The sequence below is a fragment of the Dipodomys merriami genome, unplaced genomic scaffold (genome assembly GCF_024711535.1).
Source record: "Dipodomys merriami isolate MVZ:Mamm:240054 unplaced genomic scaffold, mDipMer1.0.p SCAF_63, whole genome shotgun sequence".
In the NCBI taxonomy this organism is placed as follows: domain Eukaryota; kingdom Metazoa; phylum Chordata; class Mammalia; order Rodentia; family Heteromyidae; genus Dipodomys; species Dipodomys merriami.
In genome coordinates, this window is record NW_027206213.1 from 4,305,545 (window position 1) to 4,324,963 (window position 19,419).

The following is a 19,419-nucleotide window of genomic DNA, read 5'->3' on the forward strand; positions in this document are numbered from 1 at the left end:
TGTGTGTGTGTGTGTGTGTGTGTGTGTGTGTGTGTGTGTGTGTGTGTGTGTGTGTGTGTGTGTGTGTGTGTGTGTGTGTGTGTGTGTGTGTGTGTGTGTGTGTGTGTGTGCATCCACGTGCAAGGATAGCTAAGTAGCCACAGGATAGATAGGTATAGCCTCTCATCTTCCTTCCTTTCGGGAAACAAATGCCTCCTTAGATGTTCAGATAAAAATGGTTCTAACCCATCTCTTTTATTAATCCTGAATCTAAAATAGAGGCTGCCTAGGAAACAGCTTTCAAGGTTGATGTACCTTTAGGTGTGTAGCTTAGAGCCTTAAAGACATGACTATCTAGAGGGGACTAAATGCTCTGATGTTCACTGGTATATTAGGGTCAGTTATCTTTCAGTGTGGTGCTTTTTTCCTGTCCTATAAGACACATAACTTAAAGCAGGGAAGATTTCTTCCCCTTCATTGTGAATAGTTATTTTTTGCAGGTCTCAATTTGCTCATTCTGAATTCATGCATTAACTTTTCCAAGGTGGGAGAAAGGGTAATGGGGATTTGGTAGCAACAGTTAATTGTAGCCTTCCCATGCTCTGCAGGATCATTCTGCATAATTGGGAGGCTGTGTCTGCCTGTCTGACCTTCTCCCTTCCTTCACTCACTAAATTTAAACAATGCCTGACTAGTTAAGGCACATCTCTTGTTTATTTGAGTGTGTTAAACATTCCTATGTGTGTTAACAGACTATTCAGTGTCTCCTCATATTTTTAAAAGGTACTTTTTTTGAGTCCTACTTGTGAGGGACAGATGCTATAGTTAGTTTATAGAAATACTATTTATGCTTTCCTGGTCTGTCTGTCCAGAATGGCTGGGTCACGACCTTTAACATGACTGCCCACAAATTTGCCTAGCATCTAGCAATGGTGGAATAGTCACCACTGTCTGTGACTGTTCTCACCCCAAGAGTGTCAAGCAGACCTGGGGTTACCAAGCTGGGAAAATAGCCTTTGTTCCCCTTCCCCTTTCTGGTAATAATGCCTTGTTTTCCTTCAGGTATATGAATTTGGAACTGTTGGTAAATACATTTTATTTACTGCGTGCATTACATTCCGAGCTTCATATGCAATTTGTAGGAAAGTTTGGTGTGTTTCTATCTGTTTGGTAGATTAAAGGGTGTACTTTTTTAGAATGGTCTGTTTTGGGAGACCGGACCACCTAAATTTTATTAATTTTGCATTCTATAAATGAAAGCCACCTGTTATGCTGTAACATGCTAATAATGGTAGAGGACAATAATGAGGAAGAACAGTATTCGAAATATGTGGGGCTTTTGCTAAGAATTTGCCTGCCCACATCTGTAGTGCTTATTTTTATGTGCATATGTGTATACATGCATATAGTACATATTTAATAATAGCATTTGGTGCTATTAAAAACACTTAGGATTCAAAGTGAAGACCTGTTTCCATTCCCTCTCATTAATAGTTACATTTTTAAAGCTATTGAACAGAAGCTACTTTAAAAAATAATATGAATTAAAGCTAGTACTTTGCAATCTTAAAGTAAATGGTGGTTCTCTTGCCTTTTTTTTTTTGAGGGAGTGTCAGTTTGGGGGCTTGAACTCAGGTCCTCGGTGCAGTCCCAGAGTGTTTTTCCTCAAGCATACAGCTATACTTCCAGCTTTTTGGTGCTAATCAGAGATAAGAATCTCACAACTTCCCTGTCCAGGCCGTCTTTAAACCTCGACCTCCAGATCTCAGCCTCCTGAACAGCTAAGATTGTAGGCACGAGCTGTCAGTGTCCAGCTCACTTTTGTCAAGTGAAAAATAATGTGAGTTGGTTTTGTTTTATCTTGAACTCAGAATTCCTCATTTTCTCTGATTTCACTGAAGTATTAGGCTCCATTATATTGCTTTTCCCCCTTGAGCCCTACTGAAAGTAATTGCAAGAAGGATATAAAACTCTTCTTTGAAAGCTCTTGATTTATTGATGTTTTCTGTGGGAAAGTCTTGTTGCCTATGATTTTGTGTCATTGTGCTCAGGTCCCATCCAGGTTCTTTGCAGAGCAGTGTAGATTTCTTGTGGCAGTATTCACCACTTTGGGGGTTGTGGTTCTCCCTTGGAAGCCCCTCTGCTATCAAGCACTGTAAGACCATGTGGGTTTTTAGAGTCGTTTCCCTTTGAGGGAAGAATACAGAGCCACAGCCGGAACCAAAGGTCTATCATTCGACTTGGAAGCAATCGATAGCTATTGACTGAGTCGTGCCTGTGTCCAGAGCCATGTGCTGAGTAGTGTTGAATTAAGGCCCAGCCCTGTGCTTGCTTCAGTTACTGCTGTAGTGGGATTCATCATTACTGACATTACATTCAATCCAGGGTTTTCTTTTATTCATAAATTTACTGGAATGTATAATCCAGAGCCATTAATTGCCACATACAAGCAGCTTTGAGCTGTTTGTTCCCTTTTGACTCCTAGAGAGAAACTGAGAAAGAATCATACTGTTCCAAAATTCCACTCGATGGCTTGGGTGAAGCATGTTGTCTGAGCCAAGGTGAGTGACACAACCTTGGACAAAAGATTTTTCTTTTTATTTCTTTTCTTTTTCTCTGATTCTTGGAGTGGGGGCGGTGATGACAGTCAGAGAGCATTTGAATCCTGAACACATCCTTGTTTCCCAGTCTTTGCTAGTTGCAAGACCCTTCCTCTTTAGGGACCCTGTTAAAATTACATTTCACTGAGTCAGAGCTATGAATTCAGTAAAACCATTTCATAAAAAGGTTTGTTTAAAATCATACTGCATTACCTATGAGTATTTAAAATTTCCTTACTCGCATTAGTGTATGGAGCCACGGTCGTTTGTTCTTACTATATATATGAATAAGTTAGGTAGGTGGGGCTGGGACCATGGCTCCCACACCAAGCCTGATCTGTCCATTCCCTCCCTTCTACATCATTCTCCCTACACAGTAATGGGATATGTAGCACTCGTAGGCAAATCCTGTATCATTACCTGGGAATGGTAGAGATGAGCATAGTGCAGGCTTCTTAAAGAGATAAACCTCTCTCACTGCTCAGTATTGAACCCAGGGCCTGACTTGCTCAGTAAGCAGTCTAGCACTGAGCTATCTCCTCTTACACCAGCATAGATGGTCACTAGAGTGCATTGTTTCAGGCATAAGTTTGCTGATAGTTTGTTGCATTAACTATGCAGTTTGTCCTGGGGAGGGTTGGGAGGGACAGTTGTACCCATTTTCCAGTCGGGTTCTTAATCACCATTTCCTCATGACTAGTGATCGTAGAGAAAGCTGATGCTTCAGAACGAGGCTGGAAATTCAGCCCTGAAAAGAACCTTTGGTTTGGGATGAGAGTAGTACCTTCTTTACTGTACATTCTGAAAGTGGTGTAGGAAGTAGGCTGTGTCTGCCTCTGAGTTCAATGTACACGATGATGTCTCTTCAGATTTCACCCCAAGACATGATTTTGTGTTCAATATTCGCTCATAGTTGTGAAGGTTTCTCAGAGCAGAGGATCCAAGATAGGTTTGGATTTTTCTTTTTCTCCCTTTTTTTTTTTGTCAGTTATAGGGCTTGAACTCGGCCTAGGCATTGTCCCTGAGCTCCTTTTGCTTAAGATTAGTGCTCTACCACTTTGAGCCACAGTGCCACTTCCAGATTTCTGGTGGTAAATTGGAGGTGAGTCTCACAGATTTTTCTACCCAGGTTAGCTTTGAACTATGATCCTCACATCTCAGCCTCCTAAGTAGCTAGTAGCACAGGCATGAGCTACCAAGTGCTTGCTGCTGCCTCTTCCTCCTCCCTCCTCCCTCTTCTTCCTCCTTTTTAAAATACTAGCACTGGGACTTGAACCCTCACTTGTCTTTTTTGCTCAAAGCTGGTGGTCTACCACTTGAGCCATACCTCATTTGGAGATAAGACTGTTATGGACTTTTCTGCCTTGGTTGGCTTCAAATCTTGATCCTTAGATTTTAGCCTCTTGAGTAGATAAGACTATTGGTGGGAGCTACAAGGCTGGGCTTGATTTTTTGTTTGTTTGTTTGTTTGTTTTTGTTTTTTTGGGTCGGGTCGTGAGGCCTGAACTCTGGGCCTGGGCGCTATCCCTCAGCTCTTCAACTCTACCACTTGAGCCACAGCGCCACTTCCGGCTTTTTTCTTTTTGCTTATGTGGTGCTGAGGAATCAAACCCAGGGCCTCAGGCATGCAAGGCAAGCGCTCTACCACTGAGCCACCTTCCAGCCCCTGAGCTTGGTTTTTTATTCTTTGGTTTTGTTTGTTTGGTTTTTTTTTTTGTGGGGGTTTTTTTTGGTGTGGTTTCTTTCAAGCACATCTTCCTCGTTCCCCATTCAGTGAGGATCTGGGTTGCCCGCATTGCTCTGGCCTGGTGGGGCCTTCTGTTGGACTGGGCCTCTTGAATTCCATTAACTAGAGCTCACACCGCATGTGTCATAGAGGCTGCCTGGGAAGGGTGAAGAGCAAAATTAGTGTCCGTGGGTGGGCATGCGTTCCCATCACAGTGCCAAAGAATGCAGTGTGCAAAATCTGGCAGGAACTTGTTCCAAAGAAAAACAAAACAGCCCCCCACTTTTTTTTTGCTTTAATATTTAAAAATGCCACTAACTCTCTCATAGAAGAAATGAGAATGTTAGCAAACCCTTGCAAATGTTTAATTATCTTTATCACTAAGGTTAGAGTAGATAGGTTCTGAGGGATTTTGTCACTTGTGTCCTAACATGGCAAATGTTCTCTGAGATTATCTAGGGTTTAGAGGAATTTGTTAAAGCCAACAATTAGGGAAAATTTTTATTCTGCTTAATGTAGTAATGTGTTCTTCTTTGAAATGATCCTTTTCATTTTTATCTCAGCAACACCAATACCAAAGAAATGTTTGTGCTTTTGATATTTGTGATTTGCCTTGTACTTCAGGGAACAAAACCCAGGGTAACATTACATTCCTATGTGAAGCACTATGAGAAGATTCTAGTAATTGTTCTCATAGAATAGAAAGATAGTTCTTTTGTGTGTGTGTGTGTGTGTTTTTCTTTTGTTTTTGTTTCTGTTTTTAGAAAGACAGTTCTTGAAGAATAGCTGTAATATGTGTCCTTTGCCCAACAAAAATGTGTGACTTTCCTTTTGGACTTGTGTCACTTTATTTTTTGGAGAAGTTAATTTTTTTTGTGCTTGTGGTAATGTTTACTTAAGGATGACAGAAATGTTCCTTAGAGTAAAACCCATCATTTCTGATATTGGGCTTCTTTAGTATACTTAACTTCAACTGGGCCTCCATTTCTTGAGCCATCTTTTTAAAAATTGGTTAATACACGCACATAACATAACATGACATAACATAACATATCCAGTTGATCCAACTTAGCTATTTTTAAGTGTAAGGAAGACACAGAGGTGTTAGGTACCCATACCTTGTTCTTCAATAGATCTGTAGATATTTTTCACTTGCAAAACTGAAATTATAACCTATAGGTGACTCTATTTCCCTCTTCCCCAGGTCCTGGCAGCCACATTGTACTTTCTGTTTCTGTGACTGGTCTAGTCACAGTTAAATACCTGTATAAGTAAGATGTATAATGCTGTCTTCATCTTTTTGTGACTGCCTTATTTTACTTAGTAAAGTTGCTATCAAGGTTCCTCCCATGCTATGGTGCATTACAGGATTTCCTTCATTAAAGCTTGGTGATATTCCGTTGTATGTGTATACCACATTTTGTTTATCTATTCATCCCTTGATGGCCTTGATGGCCATCCCTTGTTGGCTCATGAGTACATACTGCAGTGAATGTGAGTTGGAGTGCAATTCCTATTAGCCTGGTTCTAGCCTTACTTAATCAGTTTACCAAGTCATTGCACCCCTCCAAAAGAATGTTAAGTTCTTGGCTATTTGTTGGTCTCTGCCGGTGTAGGTCAGAAGAGATCTTACACTTAGCTGATCATCTGGTTCTCTTTAGACAAATCAAGAACCAGTGGTGCCAAATTCCAACATCTCCCAAAATGAAACCTGAGTCATAAGTGTAAGAAGTCCTTTCTTGCTTACCTTTTTTCTTTTTCTTTTTTCTTTTTGGCTCAGTCATGGGGCTTGAACTCAAGGCCTGGGCACTATCCCTCAGCTCTTTAGCTTAAGGCTAGAGCTCTACCACTTTGAGCCACAAATGCCACTTCTGATTTTTCTGGTGGTTAATTGTAGATAAGAGATTCATGGACTTTCTTGCCCAGGCAGCTTTGAATAGCAATCCTCAGTTCTCAGCCTCTTGAGTAGTAGGATTGCAGGCATGAGCCACCTGCACCGTTTTCCTCCCTACCACACACCCAAGTCAGCAGGTTTGGCTAGAAATCAGCAAGAGCCAAATCAAACTGGTGGCCACTATCACTGGCAATGGGCAAGGCCTCTTTAAGGAGACATCTGGGAATGCATTTCAGGGGTTTGGGGAGTTGATCAGGCTTTCAAGTACTGGATTGGGACCCCACAGCTCACCATTTTGGTTTTGCTGTAGGGAAACATATGCCAGTTTTAAACTGATTTGCCAGAGTATGTTTGGACCAGACCTTGTTCACTGAAGGGCTGAGTTGCTTTATCAAAGGCCTATGAGAAATGTCTCTCCCATTGTAAGTTAAGCAGTTGTTTCATTGCCTTCTTCTAGCATTTCTGGTTCTTCTTTGCTCTTGTATTGAAAATCAGGTGGAACTGGAGAGTTGGTTTCAAGGCTTCCAAAAACATAGATACCCTGTAGCTCTCTCCCCCATCCATGCCAGCATTTGGGAATGTTTTTTCTTCCTTGTGGCCAATCTTACATTTATTTGTAGGTGCATACACCTAGCTGAGATGACTAGTTTGGATCTATTTTTTTTTCTTTTATAAAGGATCTTATTAAATGTACTAAAATAATCTTCATCATTTTCTGTCCCTGCCTCTCAATCCCCCCACCCCCCTCCACCAAACAGCTATGGGGAATGAAGCCAGAGCTTTTAACACATGCTAGACAAGCTTTCTACCGCTGAATTACATTCCCCAGCTTCATTTTCTAGCTGGTTCAAAATATCTCAGTTTCATTCCTGGGAACTCTGTAATTGTGTTAAGGACACTTTCACTGAGAGAATTGTGTGTTAGTCCTGGATGGTTTTGTGTCTTTCTGATTTCAAGTTGTCTTCTAGTCCAAAAATGTTGCAGTTGCATTTTACTGATGCAAGTTCACTGATCTACATTCATGGGACATTTCAGTGTCATGTGTGGACTAAGTCCATTGGCTTCGTGAAAGGACTGTGAAGGTCTTTTTGTTTTTCTTCTTTTGAAGTTGAAAGGACACCTTGAGAATGTTTTCTGGCCCCTACCCTTCATTTCACATATATAGAAGCTAAGATTCAGAAGTAAAGTCCAGGTGTTCCTCTTGAGTTGTGAGATGTATCACAGGTTAGGTCTGTTGATGGTTGGCTCTAGTTATACTGGCACATCACAAAAGGAACTGCCAAAATACAAGTCAAGTTATATGTGTCTGTTGGGAGAGGAGGCTTGCGGGGGGGGGGGGGGGGGGGCTTTTCTGTTCCACCCTCTAGCTTGGTCCAGTAGCCATGCTTCCCCTTAGAATTCCTTAATCTTAGAGGATCTTCTAGATCCTCTAGAGTTCCTAACACAGATGTGCACTTTTTTCCTACAGCACAAAATGTTTGCTTTAAAAACTGTTTCTGGGTGCTAGTGGCTCATGCCTGTATGTTTCCAAGTGCGGGTGACCCACACCTGTAACCCTCGCTACTCAGATTGCTGAGATCTGAGAGTAGAAATTGAAAGCCAGCCTGGGCAGAAAGTCTGTGAGACTCTTATCTCCTATTAAATTAACCACCCCCCCAGAACTGGAAGTATAGCTCCAGTGATAGAGCATCAACCTTGAGCAAAAAAGCTAAGTGTGGTTCTAGAGACTGGACCTGAGCCGAGTGTGTAACCTTGAAGAAGCCCCCTATTCGGGCTGGACTTCAGTGTTTTTTTTTGTTTTTGTTTTTGTTTTTGTTTTTGTCAGTCATGGGGCTTGAACTCAGCCTGGGTGCTGTCCCTCAGCTCTTCAGCTCAAGGCTAATGCTCTACCTCTTGAACATAGTGCCACTTCTGGTTTTCTGGTGGTTTATTGGAGATAAGAGTCTCATGGACTTTCCTGCCCAGGCTGGCTTTGAACTGTGATCCTCAGAACTCAGCCTCCTGAATAGCTAGGATTACAGGAGTGAGCCACCAGCACCAGCCTGGACTTGAGTTTTCCCATCTCAGCAAGGGTGGAGTGGAGATGGATTCTAGCTTAAAAGATGTTAACTTGTTTGTGGCTATCACTGTCCTTCACAGAAGACCTACGCTTCCTTCTTTTTACTTTCCAACCCACATTGCTCAGGAGCAGATGTCTCCAGCTTTTGTTTTTGTCTTTTTTTTTTCTCCTACATTTTTGGCATGTTGTTAGTTTTTTTTTTTCCTGACACCACTTGGAGTTAAACTCAGGGCCTTGTACATGCTAGGCCTACCTACTCTTACCATTGACCAACATCCTCAGCCCCTATTGTATTTGTTGCTTTCTCTCTCTCTCTCTCTCTCTCTCTCTCTCTCTCTCTCTCTCTCTCTCTCTCTCTCTCTCTCTGTGTGTGTGTGTGTGTGTGTGTGTGTGTGTGTCTTTCTTTCTGCTTTTGTGGTGCTGAGGAATCAAACCCAGGGCCTCATGCATGCAGGCCAAGCACTCTACCACTGAGCCACCTTCCTAGCCCTCTTTGTGTTTTTAACATTCCATCTCTAGTACAGGGGTGGTAGAATCCTAGGGAAAAAGGAACTTAATGAATTAGTAGTTGTTGCCACCTTTTGTCCAGGACATCTGTAGGTCATATAAATGGTGAGATTCCCCAAAGTCCAGACAGCTGATCTCTGACTCCTTCCTTCCTGTGGACCAAATTATCACCTCCTTTTGTTTAGAATTTGGTAAAGTAACTTCCTGACCTTTTCACCTTGGTTTGCTGGGGGAGGGGAGATTGGGTGGAAAGGCCAATAAACAAGCAAACAAAGCTGTGCAGGGAGAGAAATCGAAATTCTTCTTCTTTTTTTTTTTTTTTTAACACATCTCTGATAACTGAGAGTCTAGCTAAACATTTCAGCGTGTAGCTTGTAGTTACTCTCTTTCCTTTGTTTTCTCCAATAATGAGGAAGAAAGCAAAACTATTCTGAGAAAGTCAGGCACAGAAGTTCAAGGGCTACAATTGAATGCTCTGAATTGGAAATTATTAACTTTCAGCAACTCCCTTTGCCGGTTGTGTTTTGAAGTACCAATTTTTCTATTACCCTTTTTTTCTATGTACACTTTAATGTGGTGAGAGTTAATTTTGTTCAGTGATCCAGCATTCCCATTAACTGGCCTTTGGGGTTTCCAGTGTGGATCGTAAAGACCATTTGTGTAAGGGTTTGTAAAATGGAGGGAAAGGCAAAGAAACCGACTGCTCAGGGGGGTTGTCTTCAGGGGAAGGGGTTATTTTGTTTGTTTTAAGTTGGTAATCCTTTGATCTTGATTAATTATGAACTCCAATGAACCCCTTCATAGTAGAGCAGACAGACAATAAAAGCCAAATTATAAACCTAGGTTCAGACTTTGGCCACTCTTCTCCCAGAGCTCCTTTGCTGTGTAATCATTTGGGATTCAGTCTTTTAGGACAGACTTTTTATAGACTGTAAGAAATGGATGCTGTCTTTCTTTTGATTTGAATTTTTAAAAAATTGTCTTGGATGTAAATGAACATTTAGGATCCAATTCTACCATGATTTTCCTAAAATTTCTTTTAAGACATTTAAAATGTCCTTTGGCATTTAATGCCAAAGAATAGAATGCCAAAGAATAGAATAGAATGTCACAAGAGAGTTTTTTGGGGGGTGGGGATCAGTCGTGGGGCTTGAACTCTGGGCTGGACGCTGTCCTTCAGCTCAAGGCCTAGTGCTCTACCGCTTGAGACAAAATGCCATTTCTAGTTTTCTGGTGGTTTATTGGAGATAAGAGTCTGAGTTTTAAACTGCATTCCTCAGGTCTCAGCCTCCTAAATAGCTAGGATTACAGGCATGAGCCACCAGAGTCAAGCAAGAGATTTAACATAACATCAAAACACACTTAAGTGTGGCTGTTTGTCTCTGGTTACTTCGGAAGGTATTCTAAGTCAAGCCTGAGGCAGATGCAGATTGGAGGACTTTCACCTTAAATTGGGCCTTATCTGAGATAAGAACTTGCCCTGCAGGGAAGGACGTAAATCTTCTTCATCTTGTACCTGTAAAATCCTCACCTGTGATAGTGCTGCCTTGTATGATTCTAGCCTTCTGAAAAGAAACCTGTTTTTTTTTCTTTTTTTAAAGGAGGGACTGGGGGAGGGGAGTCTACTCAGGAGACTGAGATCTGAGAATCACAGTTCAAAGCCAGCCCAAGCAGGAAAGTCTCTTTCTCCCAATTAATCAGCAAAAAACTGATTAATTTTCAGAAGTAGAACTGTGAATCAAATGTGAATTAAGAGCCCCAGCCTTGAGCATAAAAGCTAAGGGATAGACCCACTTCCCCTGCCCCCCTCCTCCCACTTTCCCCTCCCCCACAAAAAGTTTCTAACTTTCTTGATTTACATAGAAGTGTAACTTGTTTCATTCTTAAACTGTATTGCATTTGCCTTCAGATTTGTGGGTGTTTTTGTTCTTGTTGCAAAGGTACTATTAGTTTAATTTCCTGGAGCCAGTATTTTTAAGCTCAAAGATAATTTCACAAGCATCCCAGAGTTGCTGATTGAGGTAAGTAGCCCGAGGTACACTGAGCTCAGTCATCTGTCACGGGCAAAGGTGATTGGCTAAGAAACCTAGGTCCTGGGTCTCCAGTTCCCAAACCCCTCAGGGTGAGAAAATTAAGATTGCAACTGTTAATAAGGATTAGAACCAATTCAAGCCAAAGCAGATACTTTCTTTGTTGACTGTGTACATGCCAGGATCTAGAAATCTACCAGATTGATCCTGTTCTACTCCTCTGCTTCACCTGAGCCTGCAGCCAGCTGCAGTCCTTCAGAGGGACTTGCTCAGGAAAGCTAGACTGATTGATCCAGGAGCCATATCTTTAAAGCCTGTCTTTGACACAACTTCCAAAAATTGACTCCCTCTTCCAGTGCTGAAACTAAGAACCTTAGCAAATGCCTTGTTGCATGTTAGGACTTGAAAATGCTATTAGGGTTTCGGGTTGGCTGAACAGCCCTAGTTCCCTGAGGGCAAGTGATCAGTTATGGTGATATCATATATTTAGTATTTGTGTGGTATGGAATTTAAAGGTTTTGTTGGGCTGAGAAAACAAACTATAGTTGTGTATTTTTAAATATATATATTTAAAAAGCAAAATTAACCAGGCACTAGTGACTCTTTTACAAGCCTAGGCTGAGAGCTAGAGGGTCACAGTTAGAAGTCAGATGGGACCCCAAAAAAAGTCCTTGAGACTCTAGCTCCAAAGTAACCAGCAAAAAGCCAGGCTGGAGGCATGGTTTAAATGGTAGGCTACCAACCAAGCAAGCATAAGGTCCTGAGTTCAAACTTTGGGTAATAAGTGAAAAGTGAAAAGACTTCTAAGACATTCAAATCCATTGAGACTGCATGATGTTAGGGAGTAAATGAACAATTAATTGAGCACAAATTAATTGAGAGTAAAGTTAGTCTGCCAACTTTGTGAAAAAATAAACCGGAAGACCAACATTTTAGGAGCCAGTTGCAATGTGCAAAGGCATTGATGGCAGTGCCAGGGGTATCTTGCTGTCCATGCACAATGCTTGTAGGTTTGCTCCTAGAACGGAGGCCCTGTCTAGAGAATTCTGGGGGCTTCTCCTGAAAGCTGACCATCTGGGCCACATCTGGTTTTTCCTGATTCCTTAGACACGGTGGTCACTTCTCCCAAATGGCAATATCAGAGGATCCTAATTGTCTGCTGGTAATTCCCCAACGATTTTCTCCATGACCATTAAAGATTCTGTAAAACTGACACCTTGAACTTGGAGCCCTAACCTTTGCTTCATGTCCTTTTCTTGGTTATTATGGGTCACAGGACACAGTGGCAAAGTCAGAGGGAGAGACTGGAGTGGTGAATACTTAGGATCTTCTTCCCCTGGGGATATCCCAGGGGAGTGCCCTGGGATAGTCCGCAGTATCTGCCCAAGGAAGTCTGCAGAGCCAGGGCCAAAGCCCCTCATGTAACAGAATGTGCTGGAATGTGCCGTGCAACCCACCCCCACCCCCCCCCACATACATCTCTGGCTTCTATGGCCCAAAGACTGGAAAATATGCATGTTTACAGTGAGTTGTAGTTTAAAGGAAAAGATTTAGAGACATATGACATGCTATATGTTAAAATAGGAACGTATCAGTTTTGAATCCAAATCACTGGTTTATAAAAATAGGAGTTCACAGCCTTTTTACAAAAGGAATCTTAAACTAAAAATACTGAAGGCTCATGCCTGGTAACCTTTGGCTTATGAGGATGAATGCAAAAGAACGATTTATAAATTATTAAATTTAGTAATATTCGTGTTTCAAATACCAGTTGTGCTACCAGTGTTTTTCCTAATAATGGAGAAAATGGCTCCTGTACTACATGTAGAAGCAGCCAGTGTGTGGGTGAGTAGGTTTATTTATATGCTTCGGTGTAGCTAGGCTGCACAACAGAGATGCCAGATTTATGGGAGGCATGCAGGCCCGAGGAAGGACCCACCTCACTGCCTCTTCCAACAGCAAGACCTGCACAGGGAGCCCTGGTTCCCGTAGGACAACCACACCTCTAGATGTGGTGTAAGTAGGATTCCTACAACATTTCACCTCTCAGGTTCTGGACCCAATATACAGTGAAGGGCAAAAGCCTGTCCACACCTCCAAGAACCCCCAATGTATAACACAGAACCTTAAGGGAGTGTGGCTCTCAGAGTGGAGAAGTTAGGTCTCCAGTTATTGGAAGGCAAAGGATTTCCCCCCCCCCCCCCACACACACACACTCCCTTAAGGTTCTGTGTTATATATTGGGGGTTCTTTTCCTGAAAACTCATTTCATACCTTTAGACATCATTGCAGATGAAACATAGCAGAATGATGTTATGGTTACCCTGCCGAGACAAGTTTAGATAATGTCTCAGAAAAGCAGGGCACAGTGAAGTGGACTGACAGGCCTACTTTCTTCTCTTGGCAGGTCTGGCCACTATGTGCTGTGAAACTGGCAGTGTTATTCACCTGTTCAAGTGCATGCAGCCCTACCCCGCCCCCCCTCACGAGGAAGTAGGAGGAGAGGGCAGTTTTAGTTTTCAAAGATGACTCCCCACGTGTATTTTGTGGCTGATTTCTCTGATCTTAACTATAAGTGAACTTAGTCCACTTTTCAGCTTTCCTAAGTGATGTCAGGCACACCCCTTCTGGTTAGGAAGCAGGCATTGCATTCTCAGAAAGCGTCCTTGCTTCACGGTGCCAGCTCCTCAGCGTTTGAGAGGAGAGTGGTGTCTCCACCTCGCTTGCCCAATGCCAGAAATGGCATTCTTACAAATAAGTGTTCTACTACAGGAATCAGTGGGGGCTGGGAAGGTGGCTCAGAGGTAGAGCGCTTGCCTTGCATGCCTGAGGCCCTGGGTTCGATTCCTCAGCACCACATAAGCAAAAAGAAAAAAGCCGGAAGTGGCGCTGTGGCTCAAGTGGTAGAGTGCTAGCCTTGAGCTGAAGAGCTGAGGGCAGCGCCCAGGCCCAGAGTTCAGGCCCCACGACCGGACCAAAAAAACAAACAAACAGGAATCAGTGGGCTTTGCTTCTTCTCCTCCCTTGTCTCCCCGTCGCCCTTTCTCACAGTCTCAATACTTAGCCCATATTGTCTTTGAACTCACTTTTTGTCTCAGCCTCCGGAGATACATGTACACTACCATGTTATGCCCTGCGATAAGAATCTGTAAATTCTAGGTCAGCACTCTACCATTAAACCACCTTCCTAGCCCCAGAATCTGTAAATTCTAAAGCCAAAGCTGTATTATTTGTTTGTTTTTCAGTTGTGGGGCTTGAACTCAAGATCTAGGTGCTATCCTTGAGCTTTTACACTCAAAGCTTGTGCTCTACCACTTTGAACCACACCTCACACTTCCAGTTTTCGAGTGGTTCATTGGAGATAAGAGTCTCATGGACTTTGCTGCCCATGTTGGCATTGAACCACAATCCTCATATCTCAGCCTCCTGAGTAGCTAAGATTACAAGTGTGAGCTATCAGTACCTGGCTCAGAGCTTTATTATTTTGTTTTTAAAATGTTTAAGCAATTGACACTTGATATGGACATCCACAGAACTAATACCTGACCTGACAAATAGTTTATAGCTAGTACTTTTTGTTTATAGACAGTACTTTCTGTTACTCGGTATATTTGGTTGCTCCAGATTGCTTTGTTACGTCATTTTACAGAGATCATTGAGTATGTATATATCAACATAGAATATTATATATATGCAATATATTCATGTATATTTTAATGTTATATTTATTGCATGTATATATTGAATATATTTTATGTGTATTGAATACACATTTATAGTATATAAAAATGTATGTATGATACATTTATTTAGATGGAATCTTAAGGTCTTTATAGATCTTTATAGGTACCAGAAGATCAGGATCGGTGATTTGAACAGAATAAAGCCAGTATGCCCAGCTCTCTGGTGTTACATTTGTCTTGGCTGGCATCTGGGAGTTGGGCTAGAGAGGCTGGGATCTGGACTAATAATCCCTCTCAAGGTCTGGAGAAGTGGGGCCGAGTAGAGAAGTGAATCTAATGTTTAGCATAATGGAGAGATGGGAAACCATGTACTCAGAAAGGGCTGAGTGGGGGGGGGGGGAGGGAAGAAGAATTTATAGGGGAGTATGGAATATAAAACTTCCAGTCTTTACCCCTGAAAGAAGCCGAAAGAGGAGGGGCAGGAGCAAAGGAACAGTTCCTGAATGGCAGATGGAATTCTTTCCTATACAGGTGTGCCTGCCATGCACCATCATACCTGGTCGAGGCCCAGCTCAGATGCTGTAGCATTGTCAAGTGCCTGACCGAAAACCCACTGCCTAGTGGCTGAGGTTTAAAGAACTCGACCTTTGCTATCAAAGCCAACTGTTCAGCCAAACCTTGATCACTGCTTTTAACCAGCAGAGTAGATCTTGTGTTCATTTTGCAAAAAGAGAAACTGAAGCTCAAAAAGAAGTTTCCTCTGCTAGCTGAGATGTCTGGCTCTGCTTCTGGGGGCCTGCCTAGCTCCAAAGCACAACATTCTTTACAGGGCTGCCCAGTCACCATTTCCTGCAGCTCTTCTGTTTACTTCTGTACCGAGGCCTGCTTTGCATCTGGAGAAATGTACAACAGAAAGGCTGCAATGGAAACTTTGATTTGAGGTGCTAGTTTTGAAATTGTTCCTTTTTTGTCCTTCTCTCCTGCCACAGGATGTCCCTTGCCTCTTCTGCCTATTGAATGATCATCACATAAACAAGTCCATGTGTGGGGACACAAACCTTTTCTTTACAGAAATGACATTTAAGTGGCATATCCAGGTCCCATTCATTTTACTCATCACATAGCTAGAGTGTGGTACAGGGTAAAGTGGTGGTTGGACCCATTGGTAACTATGCTGGTGTTCAGTGTAGTTGAGACTACACTCCATTCTCTTGGTGTACAAGCCACACTAGGAGCCTCATCAGGTCCCTACCAGTATGCTATGTGGCACTTGCCCATTTGAGAGCTTTTTGTTAAATTTCTGTCACTTTTGACCGTGATAGCATTGTTTTGTTTTATGCTGGTCCTGGGGCTTGAACTCAGGACCTGAGCACTGTCCTTGAACATCCTTTGCTCAAGGCTAGCACTCTTGTCACTTGAGCCACAGCTCCACTTTCAGTTTTCTTTTGGAAGTTTATTGGAGATAAGAGTTTCACAAACTGTCCTTCCTCAGGCTGGCTTTGAGCCTCAGCCTCCTGACTACCTAGGATTATAGGCATGAGACACCTGTGCCTGGTGACAGAATATTTTGAAGATATTTCTAAGGTAAACCAGGGGCATTTTCTTGTGCAGTTTTTTGTTCTTTTAAGGAATCTGCCCTCGCCCTTTCTGATCCATCACCTTAACCAAAACCCTGCTTCTGTTTTCAACAGATGTTGTTTAATCCTTTCCAGAAAGAGGGGAAGGGGGTGGTAGGAGGGGAGTTTGCTTGTTGGTAGTAGAGTTCATTGTCATTTGCTCTGTGCTGGTCAGCATACAGCAGATAGGAAGCCACTGGCACAAGGCCAGGTGGATGGATTATCCAAACATGCTTCTCAGCTTTTAGTGCCTGTGCCAGTCCCCTCTCTGTTTTAAATAACCAGGTGCTATATAGTTAATGCTGGTTGTTGCAGGAGGAGCTGGGGGGGGGAGGGTTCTTTCCACTCACCCCAAACCCTCCTACAGCCCATCCCACACAAAGGGCTGAACGCAAGTAAAGGTCCAAGTTAACAGTTCCCTAGTCAGGAGAGCAGAGAAGTAGAATTTTTTTTAAATTTTTCCAATAAATACATAAAGGGATTTGTGGCACTTGCACAACAAATGCACACTTCTCATTTTCATGTTTGCATAATCAATCATCTTGACTGCAGAAAGAACAGCCCACAACTACAGACACCCCTTCCCCCAAAGTAAAAACATGATTTAACAAGAGGTGTGGAGAATGTCAGTTCTTCCACACCATCTCTTAGGGAGGTGAGGCCACATTACATTGGAGAAGATTTTAGCAAGTATGTCAGGCACTGGAAGATTACAAATGCTAGGTACCCTTAGCATTTCTGGAATTCATATGGTTACAGGGAGGGAAACACAGAGTCTCCAGAATTACATTACTGTTAATCTAAGAAAATGCTATCAGATTTTTCTTTGTTTCTGGATCTTAAGGGCCAGGTGTGTAGGATCCCAAGGGAATGGGTTAATGACAGATGAGCTTGAGTCACCTACACATGCTCCGTGTGCTTCTCATCCAGTCCACCTGCTAAAGAGAAGTAATGCTTTACTCTTAACCTTCATTAAGCAAATGAGGATTGGACATTATGTTTTTGTTCAGGGATACTTTTTGCTTCAAATATACTATTTAAAACCTGTGTCTATTGTGTTTTTAACCCAATTCCAACCCATTCCACAACCTGTTTTCATATCAGATACTATTTTATGCTCAAAAATATGCAGCCATGGACAAAAAGGGCACCCTGCTGGGCAAACACATGGGTTACAGGACAAGCAGGGTAAGAAGGTTTTAGAGGGAATGGAGTGGACAGCAAATAATTCTGGGCAGAGACCTGAGTGAAATAAGGGAATTAGCATGGTTGGTGTATAGAGAGAAAGGTGAGGAATAGACTTTGAAGTGAGAGAGATGGTAAGTTCAAAGGGCTTGAGGTAAGGTTATGCTTAATTTGGAAGACCAGCAAGAGGACCAAAGACACTAATGGAATGAGCAAGGAAAATAGTAGGATATGAGGAAACTTGAGCTGAGTCTAATGTAGGAAACTGCTGGAAAGGTTGTTTGAATAGAGAATCCACAGTCTGACTACTTTTCTGTTTTTAGGGGAAATCAGGCAAATATGGATATAAGGATACCAAATAGTAAGTTATTGTTGACAGTGATGGCCACTAGGATCAAGTAGTTAAAAGTGACTGTTTTGAAGGGAGAACCAGGAAGGTGGGAAGGCCTTGGGAATTAAGGGTTCAATGTGATACTGGGAGATTGAGGCCTGTCCCCCCTCCAAGCAGAGAAAGATACATCAACCTCTGCTTTTACTAGGCTGAAGCTCAGGGAAGAGCCAGCTGGTATGTGAACATGGTGCATGTTGGCCTAGAGCAGCAGGTGTTTGAGTGAAGGATCAGGGATGATTATGAGTGAAGGATCAGGGATGATTAAGCCTGCGACCCGAGAGCCCCGAGTGCTGACAAAGTTACAGAGGTGACGGAGGTACAGGATCTGTGCTGACTGTGTCTGTTTTCTTAGCCAAAGAAAACAGCAAACTCATCCATCTCATCTGAGGGGTGGGGAGACGTGCTCTGTAAACCAGTCCTGGGGTAAATGTAGCAGGATACTCAGGCCAACTGAGGACTCATTTATAGTTACTGACTATTAACGGTAGAACCAGGGCTGTGAACACAGTTTGGGGTTTCCTTTTAACCATGTTCAACAAGCAGCACGGGTGGGCTATGGATTAGGTCCATCAATGATGTATTAGCCTGGTCAGATTGTGCAATTCCAGCGAGGACTGAGAGGACATAATTAGGTGCTGTGCAGGGTAGTGTGTGTGCTGTCATAGACCATGGAACTGAAGTTGGGAGAGAATGGACGTAAGGACATGTGTTTGTGGAGAGCGAGATAAAGATAGTGGTTATAATAGGTGGCCTTCCCCAGTGAAAGGAAGCTTGCTAGAGACTGAGCGCAGGAACTATGAAGTTCAGAGAGGATGGTCAGACTACACGCACGCAGCCTTCTTATAATAAAGGAATGGGAGTGGTACAGATATTGGTAGTCAGGTCAATGGTTGACCCGGGCATGGGTGCCTTGACTCTGCAGGATAAAGGCATTGAAGAGGAAAAGCTCCAGAAACTGAGAGAGGCTCAGAAAATTAAAAGGCTCCTCAGACTCAGTTATGAAATTATCTGAATCAAAGCAGGGATTAGGATAAAGATGGAGGAGCAATGAACTTGGTGGCTGGGGCAATCAGAAAATTAGAGGTAACCCAAAGCTGTGGGAGATTGGAGAAGGGCATGGGCATCGTCATGGGGTAGGGTTTGAGAGGCAATGAAGGAAGGCTGAATAGCCTACAGCCATGTTAAGTGCCCATGCCAAGGGTAGGTTTTTAGGCAGGCAAGGAGAGAAGGCAGCCCTGTGAGGATAGCCGCAGACCCACCCACAGTCAGTTTTGGCTAGATCCAGAACACCAAGGGGCTTGGCTGGCCCTGGTTGGCTCACACCTGTAATCCTAGTTACTCAGGAGGCTGAGGTCTGAGGATCATGATTCAAAGCCAGCCAGGACAGAAAGCCAATGAGACTCTTAACCTCAAATTAAACACCAAAAGAGCTAGAAGTAAAGCTGTGGCTCAAATGGTAGAGTGCTAGCTTTGCACATAAAAGCTCAAGGATCGATAGGAAATGGACTCACCACCTGACTCATGTAACTGTAACCCTTCTATACAGTATTCTTACAATAAAAATGTATTAATTACCTATATGTATAATGCTTCCTTTATGGCCTGTTTTAATAATCAATAATTCTGTGGTACTACTATTATTACTGTACTTTTACAAATAAAGTACAATGAAAGTGTCCTTCACCATAAATTAAGTGGAATGACGAAAATGGTAAAAATGATGCCAACTTTATTCAGTTATCCAGTATT

The 19,419-nt window shown here is 42.6% G+C and overlaps 1 protein-coding gene across 2 annotated transcripts in view; it reads left to right on the forward strand.

Annotated features, from left to right (window-relative positions):
* The window catches only part of Spred2 (sprouty related EVH1 domain containing 2), a 128,306-nt gene that overhangs the window by 71,305 nt on the left and 37,582 nt on the right, over window positions 1-19,419 (forward strand). The window lies entirely within an intron of this gene.